This window comes from Acinonyx jubatus, chromosome B2 (genome assembly GCF_027475565.1).
Source record: "Acinonyx jubatus isolate Ajub_Pintada_27869175 chromosome B2, VMU_Ajub_asm_v1.0, whole genome shotgun sequence".
Classification (NCBI taxonomy): Eukaryota; Metazoa; Chordata; class Mammalia; order Carnivora; family Felidae; genus Acinonyx; species Acinonyx jubatus.
Genome location: NC_069385.1, coordinates 50,664,957 through 50,687,660, shown reverse-complemented (window position 1 = coordinate 50,687,660; position 22,704 = coordinate 50,664,957). Strand labels below are relative to the sequence as shown.

General features: G+C 43.3%; 1 protein-coding gene across 4 annotated transcripts in view; it reads right to left on the bottom strand.

The window, feature by feature from the left end:
* Nucleotides 1–22,704, bottom strand: part of FYN (FYN proto-oncogene, Src family tyrosine kinase) — a 213,753-nt gene that overhangs the window by 162,958 nt on the left and 28,091 nt on the right. Inside the window, exon 1 of one of the 4 annotated variants that reach the window (XM_027057072.2) lies at nt 13,722–15,410. The exons of the other annotated variants lie outside the window; for them this stretch is intronic. The gene's annotated coding sequence lies outside the window, so the exon portion shown is untranslated. Of the gene's footprint in view, nt 1–13,721; nt 15,411–22,704 lie in introns of those variants that run through there. 4 annotated transcript variants of the gene reach the window in all.

Here is a 22,704-nt window from a genome sequence, read left to right as displayed (position 1 = left end):
CCTCCTCACCTGCGCCAAGCTTAACAGCACCAGGTCCAGGCAGAGGAACACCTGCTACAGCCTGTGGTCTGTCCTATGAGCTTCCTCTGCTTCGGCAGCCCCTGGGACCACACGGCTGACCTCGCCCGTGGGCTGGGAACTTTGAGGCTGAAATGCCCGGCCAGCATCCTGATGTTTGCTGGCACCTGGGGCTTGTGGAAACAGGCCTAGACTCAGGACTTCTCAAGGTCTTCCGAGAGGCCTGTGTTCTGTGGGACGATCTAAAGGTAAAAGCGGAAAAAGAATTCTGCGATCAAATGAATCTGTGAAACCTGGGCAGAAAAATATGTTAAACAATGGTGGTTGCACAAAGAAACTAAAAACAGAATTACCACACGATCCAGCAGTTCCAATTCTGGGTATATATCCTAAAGAACTAAAAGTAAATTCCTGAAGACATATTTGCACACCCGTGTTTATAGCAGCGTTATTCCCAGCAGCCAGAGGATGGAAGCAACTCAAGTGCCAACTTGGGCTGGATGGAGAAACAAATGCGGGATGTACATACAATGGAATGTTACTCAGCCTTAAAAAGGAAGGAAATTCTCACACATGCTACATCATGGATGAGTCTTGACAACATGATGCTAAGTGAAATAAGCCAGTCATAAGAAGACAATACTATACGATTCCATTTATAGGAGATATCCAGAGTAGTCAAATTCATAGAGATAGAAAATGGAATAGTGTTTGCCAGGGATTCGGGGAGGGGAGAACGGAGTGTTATTTAAGGGGTGTAGGGTTTCACCTTTGCTAAGATAAAAAGAGTTCTGGAGACTAGTTGAGCAACAAAGTAAATATACTTAAATTACTAAACTGTACGATGAAAATGGTCAAGATGGTAAATTTCATGTCACGTGTATTTTACTGAATTAAAAAAAAATACATTCAACAGCCATCTTTGCAGTAGGACTGATCAGAACCTTAAATGCTATTATGCATGGGGAATCCCCAAGAAGGGCATATAGCAGACAGCTTTGCCCAGCTTATCTGGCCTCGCAACCCAGTTTTTGCTGAGCATCTCATGGGACCAGTGTGCTTCAGAACAGACTTTAGGAAATGAGCTACTAAACTGGAAACTGTTAAAAAATAGGAAATCCTACTTTTTTATTTTTTTTAATATTTACATCAAGGAAGGCAGGATTCCAGAGCCTGAAGCCATATTTTCAACACAGCTTTAAGTTGCTATCATCCTCTGATTGAGGAGCACCAGACTGTATGTTCAACCCTGTCACTTATTAGCCACATGGCCTTGGTCTCAAACAAGTCACTACTTTTATCTCCTCTGATGTATGAGAATAATACTGGCTCAACCTATCTTACTGCTTTGTGGTGAAATCTAGTGAAAGAACTTGAAAAGTACCAAAGTGCTATTCAAAATGTAAGACAATTATTTATTATTTAAAAAAATGTATTTTAATGTTTATTATTTATCTTTGAGAGAGAGAGAGAGAGAGAGAGAGCGCGCGAGCGCGCGCACAACAGCAGTGGACACAAAATCTGAAGCAAGCTCCAGGCTCTGAGCTGTCAGCACAGAGCCTGACACAGGGCTTGAAACCACCAACTGTGAGATCATGACCTGAGCTGCAGTCAGATGCTTAACCGACTGAGGCACCCAGGTGCCCCCTGAGATAACTACTAAGTATTTATGCTTATTAAAGTGTAACAGACAACTTATGGCAGCGTGAAGAGCTAAGAATAATATCTACAGGCACCAAACAGGCACTATGAGCATAGAGATGAAAGAGAAGGGAAAAAGGAAGAATGGTGGATTGAGCACTTGTGGTATAGCAAATAAAGAGTCTGGGAGTCAGAAAACATAGGTTCAAAAGCTGATTTTATTGCTGTCTGACCTTGGACAGGTCACTTAACCTCCCTGACTCTCAGCTTGCCCAGCTGTCAAATGAGGTGGTGGGAGATCATCTCAGAGGGCACTTCCAGCTATGATTCTATGAAATACTGACAGAGACGTCACCACAGCACCTGCACGCCTCCTTCACCAGACACTTAAGCCTGCCCTCGCCTCGCTCCATGCTAGGATACAAAGATGAGCAGGCCACTGTCTGTGCTCCCTGGTGAGCCAGATGGGGCTGCTGGCCTGCAGACCAGTACGAGAAGATGAGATGGCACATGTGGGGGATGCCATGGATTTATTTCTTTCATATTATTCTCCCAGTGCCTTGCTCCAATGTTTTTTCTTAAAAACGTGTTTCCAAAGTATCTTTAGTGCAGTACTGACTCAACTGAGCTAAGCAGATGGTGGGGAAGAGTTGCTAACTGAACAGAAGTAAAGACTTTCACAGAAGTAAGGCTGGGCAGACCGGGGGACCCACCTTCCTGCCGGGTTCAGTGACTATTCCCAGAAAATGTGAGATGCCCAACCACTGCAGGTCAGCAGATGATAACCTGTCCCAGGCACCCTCTTGGAAGGGCAGAACGTTGGCGGTGAGGGAAGGTGGGAGAAAAGTGGCTGGATACGGACAGGCAAGGGGCCCGGGGAAAGCATCAGTCTCGGGGGGGGGGGGGATGTGGGAGTAGGAGAGCAGACCCCCATAGTGAAGGAGCTGGTGGGTTTTGATTTCTTGTGTGTCATGACAGAGAACCCCCAAAGGTATCCAAGGGGGCAAGTAAAAGTGTGCCTGTGTGAGGGAAGATGGAGTCCCAAATGAGTGGCAGGATGGAGGGAGTGCAGGGGAGAGGAGGCGGGGGCAGTTTAAAGGACAGGTGTCTGAGGCTTGCCCAAGGGCAGTGTTGATACATGCCAGAAGGAATGAAAGTGGTGGCTCGGAGGGAAGAACATGTGTGACCAAAGTTTATCAATATATTAGCCGTGCGGAGTGAGACAGCATGCTTCTTCCGGCTCTTGGGGAGACAGGGCAGAGGGAGAAGCCGATGACCAGCTGTAATAACTGAAGAAATTACCAGGTGAGCTGGAAAAGGGCTCTGCTTCTGTCACGTTTAGACTGAACTGGTAATGAAGATGTTGAGTAAAAATGTCCTTTGAAGAAAAGGTAACAGTGAAAATGAATTTGCAGACATGGGCAGGGGAGAGACTAGACATTGGGGATGTGCAAAACAGAAGGGGCTATTTATTCAATCTGCTTTAGATCAAGGATTCATCTCTTTGGGTCCATGAAGAGGTGCCCAGGAAGTCCACAGACCTCCCGAAGTATCACACTGTATCTGTCTGTGTGTATGCGTGCACACAGTTTTCTTGATGGAGGATTTCCCTAGCTTTAATCTGCTCTAAAAGGCCCCCAATCGGTAGGTTAAATGGTCTTAAGATCCTCAATATCATACGGAAAATTTCTCTCCTACCTGCTTGACAAATCTGCCATGTCAGAGCACATTAAGAATAAGGTGTTAAAACTGTATGTATTACAAAACTTAAGAACCAAGGAATACGGGGCACCTGAGTGGCTCATTCGGTTAAGCGTCTGACTTTGGCTCAGGTCATGATCTCAGGGTTCATGGGTTTGATCCCCCGCATCAGGTTCTGTGCTGACGGCTCGGAGCCTGGAGCCTGCTTTGGATTCTGTTGTCTCCCTCTCTCTCTGCCCCTCCTCTGCTCACGCTCTGTCTCTCTCTCTCAAAAAACTAAAAAATAAACAAAATAATAATTAAAAAAAAGAACCAAGGAATAGTCGCTCTCCTATCATCTTATCAAAATTAAGGTACGTTATAACACTCTAAAGACCATTAACACTGGCAAATGTATTTAACGTAAATATTTTAAATTGGCAATGTTAAAAGTACATTTAGAATTTTGCAAGTGCATTCCTTGCAAAAGGCTTACTGTGTCTATAGTATTTTAATACAAAAGTACCTGGATCTTTAATATTCACAGCTAGATTCAAAGACCTGCCAAAAAAGTTATTAGAACTACTTTTAACAGTCATGACCCCTATTCCCCCCAAAAGGATGTTATCAAGTACACTGTGCAATAACGACTATAAATACATGACATGCCTGTTACTATAAATAAATATTGCACATTCTCCCAACCCATTTAATTACTATTCACCTAAAGCAGTGCAATTAAAAAACTGTTCAATTCTGAAAATGGGAAAAGCCCTCTTGTCTCTCTTAGGTAGTTTTACAATCCTAACAATAGACTTAATGAAGCCTTTTAAAACAAGGACGATTACATTAAAATGACCGGGGCATGTAAAAATTCATTACATAGATCCTCCTGCTGTCTGATGGATTAAATGCCTCATCACACCCTAGAGAGAAGTAAGAACAAAGAAAAAAGAAAAATCACAACTTTCTGAGTGAACATCTTATGCCTGAGATTTAATCCGGCCCCGTTAATCACTCAGGACCACTCTACACCCAAAGTGCAAAGGAGATATGCTTGCTATCAGATAAATTATGAAATGGCCTTAAGAGTGCTGTACGGCTTACTGAATACAAACTGACATTACAATCCACATCTTGATGATGCCAGACAACAATTATCCAAGTTGATACAGCTTTTTCCCTTGAGAAATGATAAGAGCTACAAAAACAAAATCCACTCCCTAGGGAACCTTCAAGGACTGTTAGCACCCATTACCCTTAAGTACCCTCAGAGATAGCACCAACTGACAGTTTTGTTAAATTTATCTCTAAGTTGTTTTAGGTTTTTCTGTTACTATTATACATAGAATTGTTTCTTTGGCTTCATTTTCCACCTATTAGCTACTAATATATAGAAATACAATTGATTGGGGCGCCTGAGTGGCTTGGTTGGTTGATGAACGTCAGACTCTTGATTTCAGCTCAGGTCATGATCTCAGGGCTGTGGGATCAAGCCCTGCATTGGCCTCCACACTATGCATGGAGCCTGCTTAAGATATTCTTTCTCTCTCTCTCTGCCCCTCTCGTGCTTTCTCTGAAAATAATATTAATAATAGTAATAATAATTGATTTGTGTGTATTGACCTTGTATCCTATAACTTTACTAAGTTCACTTATTTGTTCTTTCTAGAAGTGGTTTTATACATTCCTTAGGATTTGTCTATGTAAACAGTCATGTCACTATAAGTAAAGAGAACTTTACTTCTTCCCATCCAGTCTGTGTGCCTTTCATTTCTTGTTCCATCTCTATTCTCCTTCTTAAAGGACTACAATGGCTTGTTTCACAGGCAAGGAAACTCCTGCCACTGTACTCCAGTTTGCTTCATGCCATTTTTGACCTTTGTAGAGCCATGAAGACTGCACCATGGGAAGCTGTGGCCTTACCAGAAAGATCTTGATCCCACCAAGCCATCCACAGAAAACAGGGGCTTAGATTCAGAGCCTCAAACTTGAAGGAACAAGAATTTATAGTTGATTTCCTATAGTTCAATTACTTGTACCTCTCAAGATGCTGACACGTTAAAAAAAAAAAAAAAAAAAAAAAAAAAAAAAAGACGAAGAAGAAAGAAAAGAAACACCCAAAGGAATTAATGAATTTTTGGACTTTTGAGCCAGAAGGGTCCTTACAGATTAAACCTCTCCTCTTATAACAAAAGTCAGGCTCAGCATGTCCAGCGACTAGCACAATGCCAGCTGGAGGCAGACATAGAGTCTGCTATTCCAAACAGGACATGAATTGGGAGGGCACAGTCTTGGATTCTAGCCTTGAGTAGGTCAGGAATGTATTCCTGTCTATAGACTGTAAGTCGAAGAGTCTAGAGGAGATCTCAGATAATCTGAGTACTGGTCCAAGTAGATGGCATGACTTGGGCCCACGTGAATACGAGCATCTTTTTTGGACCTTTGCTAAGAGTGTACCCTAAACCAGGGCAAGATGACATTTTCCAGTACCTGGCCAATCTGTAGCTAGTTATTACTATTAAAAAATGAGTTAAAAAAAAAAGAAAAGAAAAGAAAAGAAAAAGAAATGAGTTTTCAGGGCAACTGTCTGCCTCAGTTGGTAGAGCATGTGACTCTTGATCTTGGGGTTGTAAGTTCGCGCCTCACTTTGGGTGTAAGGATTACTTAAAAATAAAAGAAAAGAAAAGAAAGAAAGAAATGAGCTTTCCTCTTCCTATCTGAATAAACTCACCCTGAAATAAGTTAAAAACTAGGATCTTATACGGCATCTCTGACCCTGTTTAAACCAACTGCTGAACATGATCATCTCATATCATCATAACATCTTAGGGCTCACAGATAGCCCCTGGGGATCCTGCTAAATCTTCTCTTATGTATTTTTTGTATTTTTCTCTTAGAAGAACTCGGCAGAGTCAGGAAAATCACCAGCCTGTGAGCAAGCCCTCTTTGCTAACCAAGGGATGTTAATAAGGATGTCCTCGGAGCGCCTGGGTGGCTCAGTCAGCTGAGCGTCTGACTTCGGCTCAGGTCATGAGCCCGTAGGGGACAAGTTTGAGCCCCACATCGGGCTCTGTGCTGACAGCTCAGAGGCTGGAGCCTCCTTCAGATTCTGTGTCTCCCCCTCTCTCTGCCCCTGCCCTGCTCATGCTCTGTCTCTGTCTCAAAAACAAATAAACATTAAAAGAAAAAAATAAGGATGTCCTCAAATTAGCAAGCATTATTTCTGTCAATCAAATATATATATTTGAACAGCTGAAATTCTAGAACTTTTAGGAAGTCCAGTTCTTCAAATTTCCCCTCCTGTCACGTAAGGCCAAGCATTCTTACTCACCAATCACTTCTCTAAAATAACCATCAGTTGTCACTGCTAAAACAGAAGTTCCAAGAGGTCAAAAGTGTTTACTGACATCAGAATGAGGCCCCAACTGGACAAAATAGAAATGAGATAATAAAAGAGCATCACTCATGGCTCTTGGGTGTGTACTGGGCAAAGCTTATTTCACCAGAGAAGGGGAAGCTGAGAGGGTAGGAACCACCACACTAGCTACTTGCACTGGGGACAGGGCCGGGGCCTGCTTGGGAATATTACCTCATTTGACTAGCAAAAACTGTAGGGGGTGGGGGTAGATATAACCTCTTTAGCTCCTGAGGAAGCTAGTTAAGTAGATTGCCCAAGGTCAAACAACCAGTTAATGGCACAGTGGCAGTTTGAATCCAGATTGATCTCTCTTTTTTTAAATTATTTTAAGTACATTTATTTATTTTGAGAGAAGAGAGAGTGAAAGCAAGCAGGGGAGGGGCAGAGAGAAAGAAAGAGATTCCCAAGCAGGCTCCATGCTATCAGCACAGAGCCTGATGTGGAGCTTCATGAACTGTGAGATCATGACCTGAGCTGAAACCAAGAGTTGGATACTTAACTGACTGAGCCACCCAGGTGCCCTCCAATTGATCTCTCTTAAGTCCATCCTTTTAATTAATTTTATTATAAAAGTAATATAAACATATTAACAAACACGGAGACAAAAATCCCCATGATCCCATAACCCAAATACAATGTTAGTATTTTGGTATAATTTTTGAAGGCACTTCCCACACATGCATTGTGCTTTGCAGAACTATGATCATCATATTCCACAATTTGGTATCCTGCTTTTTTCTACTTAACAAGGTAGCCATCTAACTTATTTGACAAATTTTCTAATCATTTTCATTAATATATTATATTCCATGGGTAGACATGTCATAGTTTACATAATGAAACCTCAAACTGTGGAACATGGAGGTTCTTTCCAGGTTGGGGGGCAAAGCATGGTGTTATTTTGAGTATACCATGCTGCCTTCCTAAATATGTATGGTCACCACTGAACGTTTCGGATAGACAATGCCAATCAACAGATGATAAAAACTGTGATTAAAGGGGCGTCTGGGTGGCTCAGTCGGTTAAGCATCCGACTTCGGCTCAGGTCATGCTCTTGTGGTTCGTGAGCTCAAGTCCCGTGTTGGGATCTTGTGCCGACAGCTCAGAGCCTGGAGCCAGCTTTGGATTCTGTGCCTCCCTCTCTTTCTGCCCCTCCCCCACTCACGCTCTGTTTCTCTCTTGTCTCTCAAAAATGAATAAACGTTAAAAAAATTTTTTTTTAAAACCTGTGATTAAAATATTTTGAAAATGCCACCATCACTGAGCTCTTAGCCCTAGAGTCAAATAAATCTGATGAATGCTATTAATGAAGGGTGACCCAAAAATAACAAGTTAAAAAGAGCCACACTTCTGAAGCTCCAGAGAACATGTGCTGTGAATGGTTTATGCTCCATTCAGTTTCCTAGGAATGCCAACAAAAGAAGTTATCCTCACTAAAATCTAGATTTGGAAGAATGAATTCTTTGAAAACAAATCCGATCACCTGTATGTGTCAGAGTGGTCAGAACTTACAAATGAGACCAACATGCTCACCCAGGGCTGTGTCACATTTCATAGTTAATTTGCTACTCAAAATGCCATACACCCATTTTTCTCAGGTCAAGTGAGTAACAGCAGAGTAGCTCTGAGTTTTCATCAAATAACCCTCTGAAGTAAAAGAAACAGCAATGTCAAACCCTGTGTAAATTTACTGAATTTATAAAGTATAAAGTATGGCTGTCATAAAAATCGCCTATGTTTGGGGGAGAGAAATATCCAAAACATTTGTGTGCCTTTGTGTGGACGTCTGCTTTGAAAACTTTATTAGGATCTGTGCCACCCAGTTTGATGTAGAAACAGCACACTTAAATGCCCGGAAGCATCTAGCTGCTCCCCAGATATAGCACTAAAGATTACTGCTGATCAGGGAAAACTGAGTGCAAATGGAGAGAACTGGGTAATTCATTCCTACTGAGATGGGATATGCCACTTAATGACAACTTGACTACAGTCCATGCAAGATAATCTTCCAGCCTTTCACTGTACCCACAGTGGTTATTTAAAACCTAAACCTTCTTCTTCTTCACATCCCTAGCTCTCTCTACCCCACACTTAGATGGGAAGTTGTACTTCATCAGCCCCTAATGATATCCCTTTCCTCTGCAACGTTTAGCTAATCCTGCATTTCATCTTTCCTTTAGACTTCCCCTTCTCTTAGAAGTTAATCTGTTAACTCATGGGAATGTCAAATGGAATGTACAAATATCACCACTTTGGAAAACAATTTGGTATTTTTCAGTAAAGTTGAAGGTGCACATACTCTAAGACTCCAAAATTCTTCTCTTATGCACTTATCCTAGAGAAACTGTTTGCAGCAGGATGCACATACAAGAATGTTCAAAGTAGCACTGTTTAAAATAGTGTAAAATTGGAAATGACCCAAATGTCCATTGAGCAGTGACTGAATACTGTCATAAAATGTGGCATGTTCATACAATGCAAGACCAGATAGCAGTGGAGATAAGTGAATTTCATGTATGTCACTTCATGCACCAACAGAGATGAATCTTTAAAAAGATAATCGATCGGGGTGCCTGGGTGGCTTAGTCAGTTAAGCATCCAACTCTTGATATCAGCTCAGGTTGTGATCTCACGGCTGTGGGATTAAGTCCCCTGGTGGGCTCTATGCTGAGCGTGGGGCCTGCTTGGGATTTTCTCTCTCTCTCCCCCTCTTCCTCTCGTGCTTACGCTCTCTCTCTCTCTCTCTCTCAAAATAAATATACATTAAAAAAAAAAACAAAAACAATTGAAAGAAAAAAGCAATTGGTATAAGAATTCCACACACACACACATATACATACACACACAGCCCAAGACAAATAAAACTTAGCAATAGATTACATAGGGAAACATACTTACACAGAAAAGGCAGGAAATGACAAACACAAAATTCAGAACAGTGGTACCACAGAGAGGAGTACGGCCAGGGAGGAACACATAGGGATTTGCAAAATACTGGTGATATTCCAGTTCTTATGCTGCGGGATGGGTACCAGGTGTTGTAAGTCTCTTACTCTCTCTTTCCCTCCACTCCACTCTCTGTGTATGCATATAATGGATGGACACACACACACACACACACTTCTTTGTATGCATATATATATATATTCCTTTGTAGACATCATCATCATCATCATCATCATCATCCATGTTACTCTGAGCCCTGGACCCACCTTCCTTAGCGCCTCCTTCCTGGCATTCTGACCCTGTGTGGAGCCCTCAGCTCAGACCTTTGTCTTAGACTTGAGTGCTTTCTCTGTCCAACTCCAATCAAACATGACAACCACTGAAGACCCAACATGGTGTCCTTTATTCTCTATACAGACTCACATGGAGCATTCATCCAGGCCCACCATTGATGGTCAGGTAAACTCTGTGGTAATGCCTCGCTCAGAAGGTGGTGTCAATTGCACTGCAGGGGGACCTGAAACACCACTCAGAGTGCAATGGCTCTTTGCTCTGTTATAGCAAGGAGTTCAAGGCAGTTCTAGCAGTGCTCGCCTCGATCTCCTACACCTGACCCAACCACAGGGTGTCTGTGTTCCTGGGAAGCTTATCAAGTTTCCCCCACTGCGTTGCTGCTAAGCAGCCCGACTTCCCCAAGCCACCCTTTCTTCCTTCCTCCAAAATAATTTCAGTTCCACCCATCTCTCAGACACCCAGGCTCCCAACCTTAACAATAGTTCTGCATCTTCTTACCTCTTTTAAGGGTGGGCTCTGAGATTACTTTTCTGCTCTAACTACAGTTAGAAGACCTCCTCAGGAGCCCCTGATCTTGGTACCATGGCCTTAATTTAGACAAAATAAGAATTCTTATTGAATTTATTCTACTTAAGTAATGTTTAAGCTACAAGTTTTACCTATTTCCTACTCAAAAATCAAAACTGATAAATTATTTCAAAAGCAATTGAATTTGGCAAACAGTTGTTTTTGTTTATAACACTGGTTTTTCTCCCTTATTTAAGTAGACTACTTGTGGAAAAAATACCTAAATTTTAACCACTGTCCTAGAGATCTGAGTTTAGGAGACTTGATTTTCTTCAGAAATGTTTCATACCATCTGTACTGTAACATAAAAAAAAGTCTCCATTTTCACTTTAATGGGACAATTTTCATTTGATCACAGAAAAGATGGTAGGTGAGGAATGAATATGAAAAAAAATCACAAGAAAAGTCAGGAAAGGTTGGTTTATGCAAAGAGGTGCTGGGATACCGTGAAGCAAACCCTACCCTCACAGCCCATGAGGGGCACGACACTATGATACAGTCAGGAGGCCGAGCTCCATGGATGTCTCAACAGCGGATGCTGAATTCAGCAATAAACATTGGAACTGAAACACAGGTCTGAACTTCCAAGCCAGCAAAGGGGATTCCAAAGTGAAAGGTAACAACCTGACTCAGATCTGATTGTGGGAAAAGAGAAACAAACAAAAAAAAGAGGCCCTTTGGAGAAAAGCATCAGAGTTGGCCCAAGTCCATCAATTTGGGCAAAGAGAGCTTTCAATAATCATGGAGCCAGGAGATACAGTGATATAAGAGAAAACACAAAACTCTGTCATTCGCCACTCAAATTTGAATAGAGATACAGCAATGGATACTTATGGGTTAAAGCATCAGGTAAAATACCGGCTGCCTAAATTTACATACAAACAAGCCGATGGCATGCAGTGATTTGGGCTTTTGCCCCCAAAAGAAAATATAAAACAATTTCTACATTCCAACAAAGAGCAAGTGATTTAAAAAAATTTTTAATGTTTATATATTTTTGAGAGAGACAGACAGAGCATGAGCAGGGGACGGGCAGAGAGAGAGGGTTTTTAAAAAAAAATTTTTAATGTTCAAAGAGCAAGTGATTTTATTTTATTTTTTTCATTTTTTAATTTTTATATTTTTTTAAATATATGAAATTTATTGTCAAATTGGTTTCCATACAACACCCAGTGCTCATCCCAAAAGATGCCCTCTTCAATACCCATCACCTACCCTCCCCGCGCTCCCAAAAGAGCAAGTGATTTTAATCATGCTCTCTGGTATTTACCCAAAGGAGCTGAAAACTTACGTCTGTGTAAAAACCTCTACACAGATGTTTATAGAGTGTCTTTATTCATAATTGCCAAAATTTAGAAGCAGCCAAAATGTTCTACAGGAGGTGAATGGATAAATAAACTGTGGTATATCCAGACAATAGAATATTATTCAGTGTTAAAAAGACATGGGCTACCAAGCCATGAAAAGACATGGAAAGAATTTAAATGCATATAACTAAGTGAAAGAACTCAATCTGAAAAGGCTACATAGTGTAGGATTCCAAATACATGACATTCTGTAAAAGCCCAACCACAGACACAGTAAATAAAGATCACTGGTTGCCAGAAGTTAGGGGCAAGGGAAGGATGGACAGGCAGAGCACAGAGGATTGTTAAGGAAGTGAAAATACTCAGTCTAATGGTGACTACACATGATTGTACATTTATCCAAGCCCATAGAGCATATAACACCAAGAGTGAACCCTAATGTAAACTATGGACTTGGGGTGATAATGATGTGTCTATGTAGGTTTATCAACTATAACAACTGTACCACTCTGGTGGGGATGTTGACAGTAGGGGACACTGTGCATGTGTGGGGGCAGGCGTATATGAGAAATCTCTGGGCTTTCCCTTCAATTTTACTGTGAACTGCTCAAAAAAGTAAAGCGTATTAAAAAAAAACCTGAAAAAACAAAAACCAAAAAACAAAACAACAACAACAACAACAACAAACAAGTGCTTTTTCCTGTCTTGATACCTCTTACCCTGTTGGCTCTGAAATTGTTTCTGAAGCTTTTTCCTTCGAAAAACATTACATAACGTCTTGTTGTTTCATTTACTACCTAGAAAACATGGAAGCCTAGCTATATTTTCCTCTAAGCCACTGTAAAAATAGAAGAAAGAAGTTACGGGGCACCTGGGTGGCTCAGTCAGTTAAGCGTCCAACTTTGGCGCAGGTCATGATCTCATGGTTCATGAGTTCGAGCCCCACGTCAGGCTCTGTGCTGACAGTTGGGAGCCTGGAACCTGCTTCAGATTCTGTGTCTCCTTCTCTCTCTCTGCCCCTCCCCTGCTTGTGCTCTGTCTCTCTCTCTCAAAAATAAACAAACATTTAAAAAAAATTTTTTAAAGTTACATGATTGGCTAGTAGCCAATATTTATTAATACCAAATATGAGAAAATACAGTAAATATTATGGTAACTGTCAAAAGTCTTTTTGTTCTTCCAATTCATGGGTCATACATGAAAAACAGCACTCCTGACATTTTGTCAGTGAGGCCTCTCCCATCCCTAAAACTTCACTGTGGATCACCGTGAGGACTTCCAAACTTTGTGAGTAGGTTTCACAAGTTATTTCGTGTTCAATACCTGAGGGCTGTTCAAACTTTTCCCAATGATCAAATTTACTTTTTTGCAATAAGCATCACCCTGATGCACCTCTCTGGTAAAGGAAACAATGTTTTTCTCCCTTATTTAATAACTGTATAATAGGCAAAGTTTTTTAAACTACTGCTTCCCATACCACCCGTTTAGGACTACTTTTCAGAACATTCCTCCAAAGATCAACAAAATCATCTCCCCAACATGCATGCACGCATACACACACACACACACACACACACACACACACAGGTCCCATCTGTTTTAAATTACTGTGGCACTAAGTCTTGATGAAGAGCAGTAGAAAAAATAATGTCGTGGAAAGAAATGGGGCTTCCCTGGCCCATTCTTCTAGCCCAAGTCTCTGCCCCATGTCACACCTGGAAGTGACCCGATCCTTGGCCGGTACTGCACGGAAGAAAGAGGGGACGACAAAAAGACGTTGCTCACTCCCATCTGGGACCCTCCTGTGTCACCCTACCTGCGCCCCGCGGCCCCCCTCAGACACTCACCACTGTTGCACCTCTTCCCTCGACCATCTGCTTCCTATGCAGCCAGCATCACACGGCTCTTGGGTGGCACAGCAGGACTTACTCAGGCCCCTGAGGCCCACACACTCTTTCCACTACATCATGCTGCCTTGTGACTGACCCTGAAACCACCTCACTTGGTCTTGGCAGTCTTATGTGGAAGGACTATGCAAATAGATGAATTGTTGTCTCACCCCCTTCTTCTGTTAACACAAACGATCCACAGAGCATCCCACTTCCCTTCCTTCACTTTACACGCGGACTACACTCAGTCGTGGTATGTTTCACAACTTAATGAACACCCCTACATCTTCCAAGAAGCAGCCTTATGCACCCGACAGTGGGGCCTGCTCTTTGCAGACCACATAATCGGCAAAGGAGGCCTCTTTAGTAGAGGCTAACCCTAGAAACAAACATTAGGGCTCCACATCTGAATTTGGGCTTCTGGTCTCACCTCAAGAATCACCCACAGGCTAACACCCACAAGCGTGTTATGGAAAGCAGGGCTCAGGACTGACACCCGCTGACATCAGTGAGAACAAGCGGGGACCTCCGCCCTCAAAGCTGTGAATAACCAAGCACCCTACCAACTCTCCCTTCCTGAGGCACTGCCCTATCTCAGGGCATTTTCACAGGACTGTCAGAGTAGATTATAGACACAGAGTACCTGGATGTCAGCAAATCATCTGACAGTCAGTCATTCAAAGCATAGCTGAGTGAGAAGGGAAACTCTGGCCAAGTGACAGTTCAGTTTGAGGGCCTCAGAGGTAACTGAGCAACTACACCCAGGGGTGCTAACATCACAGAAGAGCAACACTGGCTTGGAGGGAGGTCCTTGCACAGTGGGGTTTGTAGGTTTATCCCTGGTAACGTTTTCATCGAGATGTGCTTAAGGGGATCGCAAATAATTCACGGCTGAGGGGACAATTAATGAGAGGAATGAACAGAGATTTGAAAACATTTCAACAGGCTGGAATACTGCCAAAACTGACCAAAACAACAACCAAAAAAGAATGCAAAGAATTAACAGAGATAAAGCCCTACTTTTAATGGTAAAAAATCATTTGTGCATATATAGGAGGGTGTCATCGCCTGCCCTACACCCTCTAATCTGCTTAGCTGGGACGACTCAGCTCTATTCACAAGTTCTGCCATGGGCCCCTGACCCCAGGCTCTGAGTGCGTGAAGCTCCAGGCCTCAGATACACATCAGTCCTGTGACTCTTGACTTCAGACCGGGGGCTTCCTTTTACTCTCTGGTCTCAAGCTCCTGTCTTGGGCCCTCCCCTGTTTTGGCAGTGGACTCTAACTCGTCTTTCTGGACTCAACTCTTTTCATCAGCCTCCTGGCTGGAGTCTCATCCCTGTACACCAGTGCTCCTATCTACCCCTTGGCCTGCTCAGCTGGCCAGTTCCTCTGCCAGACATCTGTCCACCTAGACTGCCACTGATGGAAGACTTTCTCCAGTTTTATGCCTCACCTAACTGTCTACGTCCTAAGTGCCCCCTGTTTGCTGCTGGTCACATCTCCATGAGCATGCCCCAGCCTGTGGATGTATCTGTTCTATGAATCCCTATCTGGAATCTACTCAGGGTCCCAAGCTGATCCCATACCGCTACTGATAGAAACTCGGCTCTTCTATCTGGTAGGGGCAAAAGGTAGAGGTTGGAAGCAATTCGTATTTTAAAGTCTTAAAGATTTTTGTTGAACCCACGTTCAGTGCAAGCCGGAAGTGCAACAGAGTGGAGATGTGACCTTGATTCGCCTAAGGGTAACACATAATGATGCAGAAAACATGTGCATCTCACAAGATCCAACAGTCAGGGGTACAGCCCTTACCCTATGCTGGGCAAGTTACCTCAGAAGTACTGTTCGTGTCTGAGAGCTATGTTCTTAGAGAGACAATGATACAAAGGGGATACCTCCAGGGGGGTGTAACCAGAACGACGGGATTTCTGATATTAAGTAATGTGAGTCCTTGTAAGAACCAGGGCTGCTGGCCGAGAAAAGGGGGATTTGCAGGGATGGAGTTCTCAGGTGCTTTGAGCTGCCACATGAAGGATGGCTGAGGGGCTTATATGGTGAGACAGCTTGGGGTCAGCAGCGGAAGAGGTGGACTGAAGCAGTAAGTGCTGGTCCCATCTCCGCTCCTGACTTGAGTGACCCTGTATCTTGAGCCTCAGTCTCCCCCTAAGACTGGAAGGCTATGATTTTGAAGGCTCCTCCCTGCTCTCAGAGCCCATGATTCTTCATCCTTACATCAACCCCAATCTGAGAAAGAAGATAGGCATGGCTTTGCCTGTTCTGAGGCCTGGGAGACCAGATGGGGTCTTAGGTCTCCTGAGGGGCCCCTTCTAGGAAAATCAACCCCACTGAAATAATGTATGAAACCAGTGGTAATAAGCTTTATGTTTCAGGAAATGAAAAATGTAGAAATTGTCAAAGAGAAGACAGAGGCAGAAAAATGTCCACTTCTCCTCCCAAAACATTCACTTCCCAATCCCTGCAATCTGTGACTGTCCCCTCACACAGCATGATAGAGTATGATAAAGTTAAGGATCCTGGGAGGAGCAGTTTATCCTGGATTATCCAGTGAGTTCTAAAAGCCATCACAGGCATCCTTACAAGTGGGATGCATGGGAGATGTGACACAGACACACACAGAAGAAGACAATTTGAAGGCGGAGGCAGAGACTGGAGTGATGTGGCCCCAAGTCAAGGGAATGCCTGTAGACACCAGGAGCTGAAAGAGGCAAGCAGTGGGGTTCCTCCAAAGCGTCTGGAGAGGATGCACCCCTGATACCCCAATAGTGGACTCTGACTCCTAAAATCATGGCAGAATAAGTCTGTGGTTTTAAGCCATCAAGTTTGGGGTCACCTGCTACGGCAGCCACAGCAAACTAATACTAAGGTTTTCTGCTTGAACTTTTGTTGTAGCCCAGTGTGGGCAGTAATAACCTTCTTTAAGGGCAAAGCTTGAATTTTTATGTATTTTTGATGGCCTATTCCATACTATCTCAAAACAGGTGCAGCTCTGCTTTTAAAAGTGTTTAGGGGCAGTGACAAAGGTATCTTCTAAGCCATTCTTTACACATATTTTACTAATAATGTCTCCTCCACAGGAGACTGCAGCAGACAGTATGTCTATGCAAAAGGCAGACAACCAAATGATTCCAGTCTCTACCCAGCAGGCCTGGCCGAAGGGCAAGAGATTATGTAGCCCCTCTCGGCTACAGGAGAAAGCCTACAGAGTTGGGGGGGAGGGGGGCGGTCTTGCTTCTCCATTGTAATGCGGGCTGCTTTTCTCCCAGCAGTGTCCGGCTCCCCCCTTGCAGATGATGAATGCTACTAAGATGAGGACAAGAAAATGAACCCCAGCCTAGGGACAGGCCACAGAGTGAGTGTCCTGCAGGCCTCCCTCGGACTGCCATCCCGTAAGTCACTCTCAGGCTGTCACCCCACAGGCACCACCTGGTGGGACCAGGTCAGGTTTAAAGAGGCGGTTCCCCTTTAAGTTTCTAATTTCTTTTTGATCAAAACATCGTTCCTATTTTTAAAACCACACATAAGGGTGAAAGTCCTTTAAATTTAGAGAAGAGAAAATGAAAGATGCGTATGAAATTACCAGTTAAATTACACGAGGCTGGTGATGATTCATTTGTCTTCTGCTCTTTTGGGCTTCAGTACAAGAGAACATCCACTGTGGAGTGGAAACAGAAGGGTGCTCCAGGTCTGAGTGCCACTTGTGGATCCTGTCACTTCTCGATGTGAGTCTTTGGGCAAATCAGGTCATTTCTGTTGAGCTGCATTTCCCTCACATGTAAAACAGGGCAACTGAGGAAGAGAACATGTGGCCTAGGACACTGGTGAGCCCCCAGGTGTTTATTCATGTTCAAGGGACAAAGGAATTATGTGTTCTGCATCCAAGGCTAGACAATTCAACCCTAATGTTTGAACTCTTTCCTTGAATCACAACATAAATTTTTTTTATCTGTAGCTCTCCCAATGGTCGTCACTGCCTGCCTGAGTTCATAATGTCGAGCAAGAAGGATCTTTTGTGATCTTGGAAATTCAAATTGGCAGAGGGCGTGTTGTTTCTTCTACAGCGGCAGTTTTACAAGCCAGAGATTTATATAAAAGAAAGTTGGTCAGTTATCATGGGTGATGCATAACAACTGCTTTTGGTGCACGACTAAAACTGTTTGCTCTTCAACCTAAAAGAGAACTCTGTGCAAGTTCCTCCCTCCCAAACAACCCCCTCCCTCGCACCCAAGCCATTCCCTTTTCCTGATCCCTGGTCACCCCCAGCCTTTCCTTGGGCATAGAGAGGCTGGTCTTTCCCCATGCCCAATCTCCTCCAAGAGAATGGGTCAATCTGTATGGAGGCTGGGGCAAGGCGTGGCTATGGGAGCCAACTGGGCATCCCATAGGCCCTGGGGCTGGCAACCCTAAGAGTGTGGATAAGAGAAGGCCAAAGAGGGGGAGGGTCCCATCTGTACACCTGGGCTGCCCTCTCCAGTCCCCACACCCACTTAAGGAGCCCTCCCACTCCATTCAGGAAGCAATGGCTTCTACAGAGGGCAGGAAGTTCTCCTGATGGCTGTTCTTCCCTCTTCCTCTTTACTCTTTCTGCCTCCTTATTGAAACCGCGCACAGTGAGACGCTACACCCTGACGCCTCCCCCATACGCATACGTTCTCCCTGAAGACGCATCCTCATGCCTTCCCAGCGACCAGCATTCTCAAGCCTTGGGACTCCCCACGCAAGCACAGCTGACCTGTTGGCTCCTGGAAGTCCTATTTCTCTTACTAAAGAAGAATCTTGTATTAATTAATCTTTCCACTCTTCTCAACCAGCTATGTAGGAATTGCATACACATGGCTTTAAAGCTTGGTTCCAGATGCAGTCTCAAATTTTGAACCCTCAATTGTTTAGAATCACTTTGGGTTTTTTGTTTGTTTTTTTTTTTTTTTTTTTTTGTTTTTTTTTACAAAACTATTAGCTCCACAATAAGAACCTAGGATATTGTTATGACTTCTCTTGGGACTTATTAAAACAAAAGAAATATTGAAAAATGGAGCAACTTCTATGTACATTCTACATTTACAGATAAACACATTTCAAGGAATTCACTGGGGAGAAGGACATGTTCTAAAGCATTCTACTTTCTTTTCTTTTGCATGACAATTTTTACTTGGGGAGGCCACTCTATCAAACAGACAGCAGTATTTGTGGCCATATTTGTGGCCTGAAGGCAGTTATCTAAACCCTGCAAACAGTGGAATAGCAATACAGGAATTCTTGGTCTCACTGAAACTACAGAAAGGACGGTCTCTCTCAAGGCAAGTGCCAAAACACCTTCAATTGTGCAGAACAAAGGCCATGCAGGAAATGTGGAAATCAAACCTCTCTCCTTAGCCCTTTGAAAGTCATTAGGAGCAAAGTGGATGTTATTTTAATCAAAGCCATTTAAATCATGATTTAAATTACCAAAAAAGATAAGCCAATTTAATCAGTTTTTCTTTTTAAAAAGTACATTTTTGTCCTTCTGACATAACCTGATTACACATTCTTTAAAATTCGGTTGAGTATGGGTTTTACTTTTAGAAGATAAACTGTATATATTTAAATCAGTGCTTTATGTAAACGAAACTTGGAAGTGCATCCCTTAATAATTCAAGAAGATTCTCTGCAAAAACAAAAACAAAAACAGTATTACTGGTTCCCTTGTGCTCTTAATGCTCCTCCCTCTTTTATCTTTTGACTGTCTTTGCTTGCACGGAGACTTCACTCTTAAGAACTATCTTAAGATAGTTTCACTTGTCTGCTTGAGACTTTGTATTTTTGAAGAGAAAGCCAAGGAAGTCTTATCTCCATATAATGCTATTAACAAGCATGGTTTCCAAGATAAAACCTAGAGATGGAGAAGAGAAACGTGATTTCTGGAATACACAGATTTTTTTACTCTGCCACTTACCAAAGTGGCTTTCAAGGACTCTTATTACCCCCTAATTTGGTTATGTGTCATTCATTCATGCCTGTAGTCAACCTTTTAAGAGGGCATTCTAGAAACCAGGCATTAGGTTTGGCACATGGAAGGATTCAGACCTGACAGAACTTACAATTCAATAGGAACACAGATACCAGTTATTGCACAAATAACTATACAACAATAGCTATGAAGAAGTGCATGGTAGCAGGGCAACCCCATCTAGAATGGGAGAGTGTGTCATGGAAGACTCCTCTAGAAGGTAACACTGCTTTTTCGTTACTCACAAAACTTCTTAAAAAGAGGTCACACAAATATATTGTCTCAAATAGTATCACTTCCAAGGTAAGGTAGGGTATGAGAAAAAGAAGCTCTGGAAACAGATATGATTAGGACCCTTACTATTACCATGGTGCCTCAAGCAACTCATGGTAAGGGATATGGCTGCCTCACAAGAGTGCTGTAATGGTCAAGTGTGATGCATAGAAAGCACTCAGTATGTAGTAAATGCTCAATAAACCATAGATCATAATAATTACAGACTTCATGTTGATTTAGCTTTGAGCTTTGACACATCAAGATAAAGCATATTTTCCATTCATAGTTCTATCTTCACATAAATGTTCAACTGAAAGAGAAAACTCAAAAATACATTTAGAAAAAAAACACACCATGACTTCTGTAATTTTTCTTTCTTGGGTTGGCCAGCAGATATCACTTAATTATACAATGGAGGTACACTCTATTCTAGATTCTTCTTGGCAGATACATAAACACAAGCAAAAAGAACAGTTTATACATCTGTGCTCAGCAGCCTTCTATCAGCATTAGAAAAAATTCTGGAATTGGAACTTTTGAATTAGAACTTTTAAAATAGTGAACTCCCCTAGGGTGGTTAAGTGTTTTCCAGGTCATTAGCTACATGACCGACAGGGTACAAAAGGCAGAGTCCTCTGCATGCAGCTCAAATTCACGCAGTCCAAGAAGCATTTCCCACCTCACTTTTAGCTTCTCTCATTCTGAATTCCAGCAGTACTTACAAACACCCAACTCACACGGCAGGGTCCATCACACTGCTCACTCCTTCATCAGATGCTCACTGCTGCCAGTGTTGTGCTTGAGGGTACATTCAACAGACAAGGCTGTTCAAGGAGCTCCCAAACCCCGGTGGGCCTTATTAAGCATCCTTCAGACTCGTGGCTAACAGCCCTTTATCCTTTTTGGTACAAAGCCCAAGTCAGAAAACAAGTATGTGTGGTTTGTGTTTTTAAGTTAAAAAATGAAGAATTTTACTTGATCCTGGAAAAGGGGCCATGTTACTAATGAGAAAAATGAGGCTCACATAGGAGAGAAGATTTGCCTAAGGTCTTAGACCAAGTGAACAGCAGAGCCAAAGCGAGAACCTAATTCATACCACTCGGGACTTCCCACCCCATTTACTGAGCCCTCTTGTCTGCCTGGCATTGGGATGTACTGAGAACAGAATTAACAGACCCACCTCCTCCATTCGCTGGCCCTCCGGGGTTCACCTCCGCTTGAGTGGCACAAGGCAGGGCAAGCCCTAAAACCTGGAACAGCTCCAGGCATCTCTTAAACTGTCCCCCAGGGTTCTGGCTATTATAGCTGGTCTGCACTACACCACCCTGAGGTGGCTCCTGGTACCCAAAGGCTCTGTGGCCCAGGAGGGCCGCAGTGCTGACCCCCCACCCCACTTATGGAGTGCCTTTGCCAGCCCCTGGCTTCCACAGCCAAAACGCAAGCACACCAGGATTTCAAGAAGGTTCCCCTCCAATCTAGCCCTGAGTAGAGCCTTTCAATTTCCCTGAGTCACGTTGGTTTGTATGAGCTGAAAAGGCCACCACTGATCACAGGCCATTCTGTAGAAAGTAGGGGGCTACGCGGGTCAGAGGTCAGGGGTTGCTCATAATTGTTCTAGAATAAGGTTTCAGTCAGTATACTTCCTCAACTTAAAGGTACACTGACTGAATACAGAATGGCTCTAGTTCAGGGAGAAGAACCTGTCTTACACACAAATTTAAAACGAGAACCCCAAGTCATTCTTAGATGATGAAGTAGAGCCCCTGAATGGCCAGGGGATGGAAGAATGTAACGCAGACCTGCTGAAAAATTACACCCAAGGCAATGTGACTGGGTAGGGGAGATTAGGGCAGCAAAGGATCCCACGGGTAGCTAGTGAGGCCTGTTAAGGTCCAGCCTTTCTTGGAAACCCAAGGCCTCTGGGAGACGAGAGTAGTACAAGCAGAGAAGCCTGAACCAGTGTTTATAGAAACAGAGTGCGTGGCTCCTTCACACATGCCCTTCATCAGGGAGCTTTTCTGGATGGCCTGGCCTCACTCTGCACTCCCAGAGCCAGAGCCCCTTCCACACAGTTGTATCACACTGTACAATAATTGCCTGTGTACTTGTCTGTCGAATTCATTTTTGTCTCAACAGATTCCAGCATGGTGTCTAACACCCAGCGGGCATCAAAAAAATGGTAAGTGAATGAAAGAATGACCTGTGACACAGTGACTGTAATTCGAAGGTACAACTAGGGCAGAGGAAAGTAGCAGTCATCTCAGAGGGGAGAAAAACCAAAACCGGATGGACTGAAGGGGACCTTTCTAAACCAGGCTGAAGACAGAGTGCCACCCACCCCTCAGCAGCCCCTGAAGGCTCATCAGCCACAGGACACCTGTTCCAGCCTATTTCTAGGGTAAGGAGGTACATCTTCTAGCTAAAACACATGTTCCCGTAATTATCAAAACTGAGTGTTACAACCAAGAGAAGGGAGAAAATAGTAGGTTCACCTAAGTGAGGCAAGACTTTCTACTTCACATTCCAGCTCGCTCCATCTCCAACTCAACCTCTCTTAGAAACCTACAGACTCAAGAGTCACAATCGCCAGTTCAGAGTCACCGAGTCTAGGGTCCCAATGGGACACGCTTTCTAACGCAAAGGCATGTGCTCTCAGTGC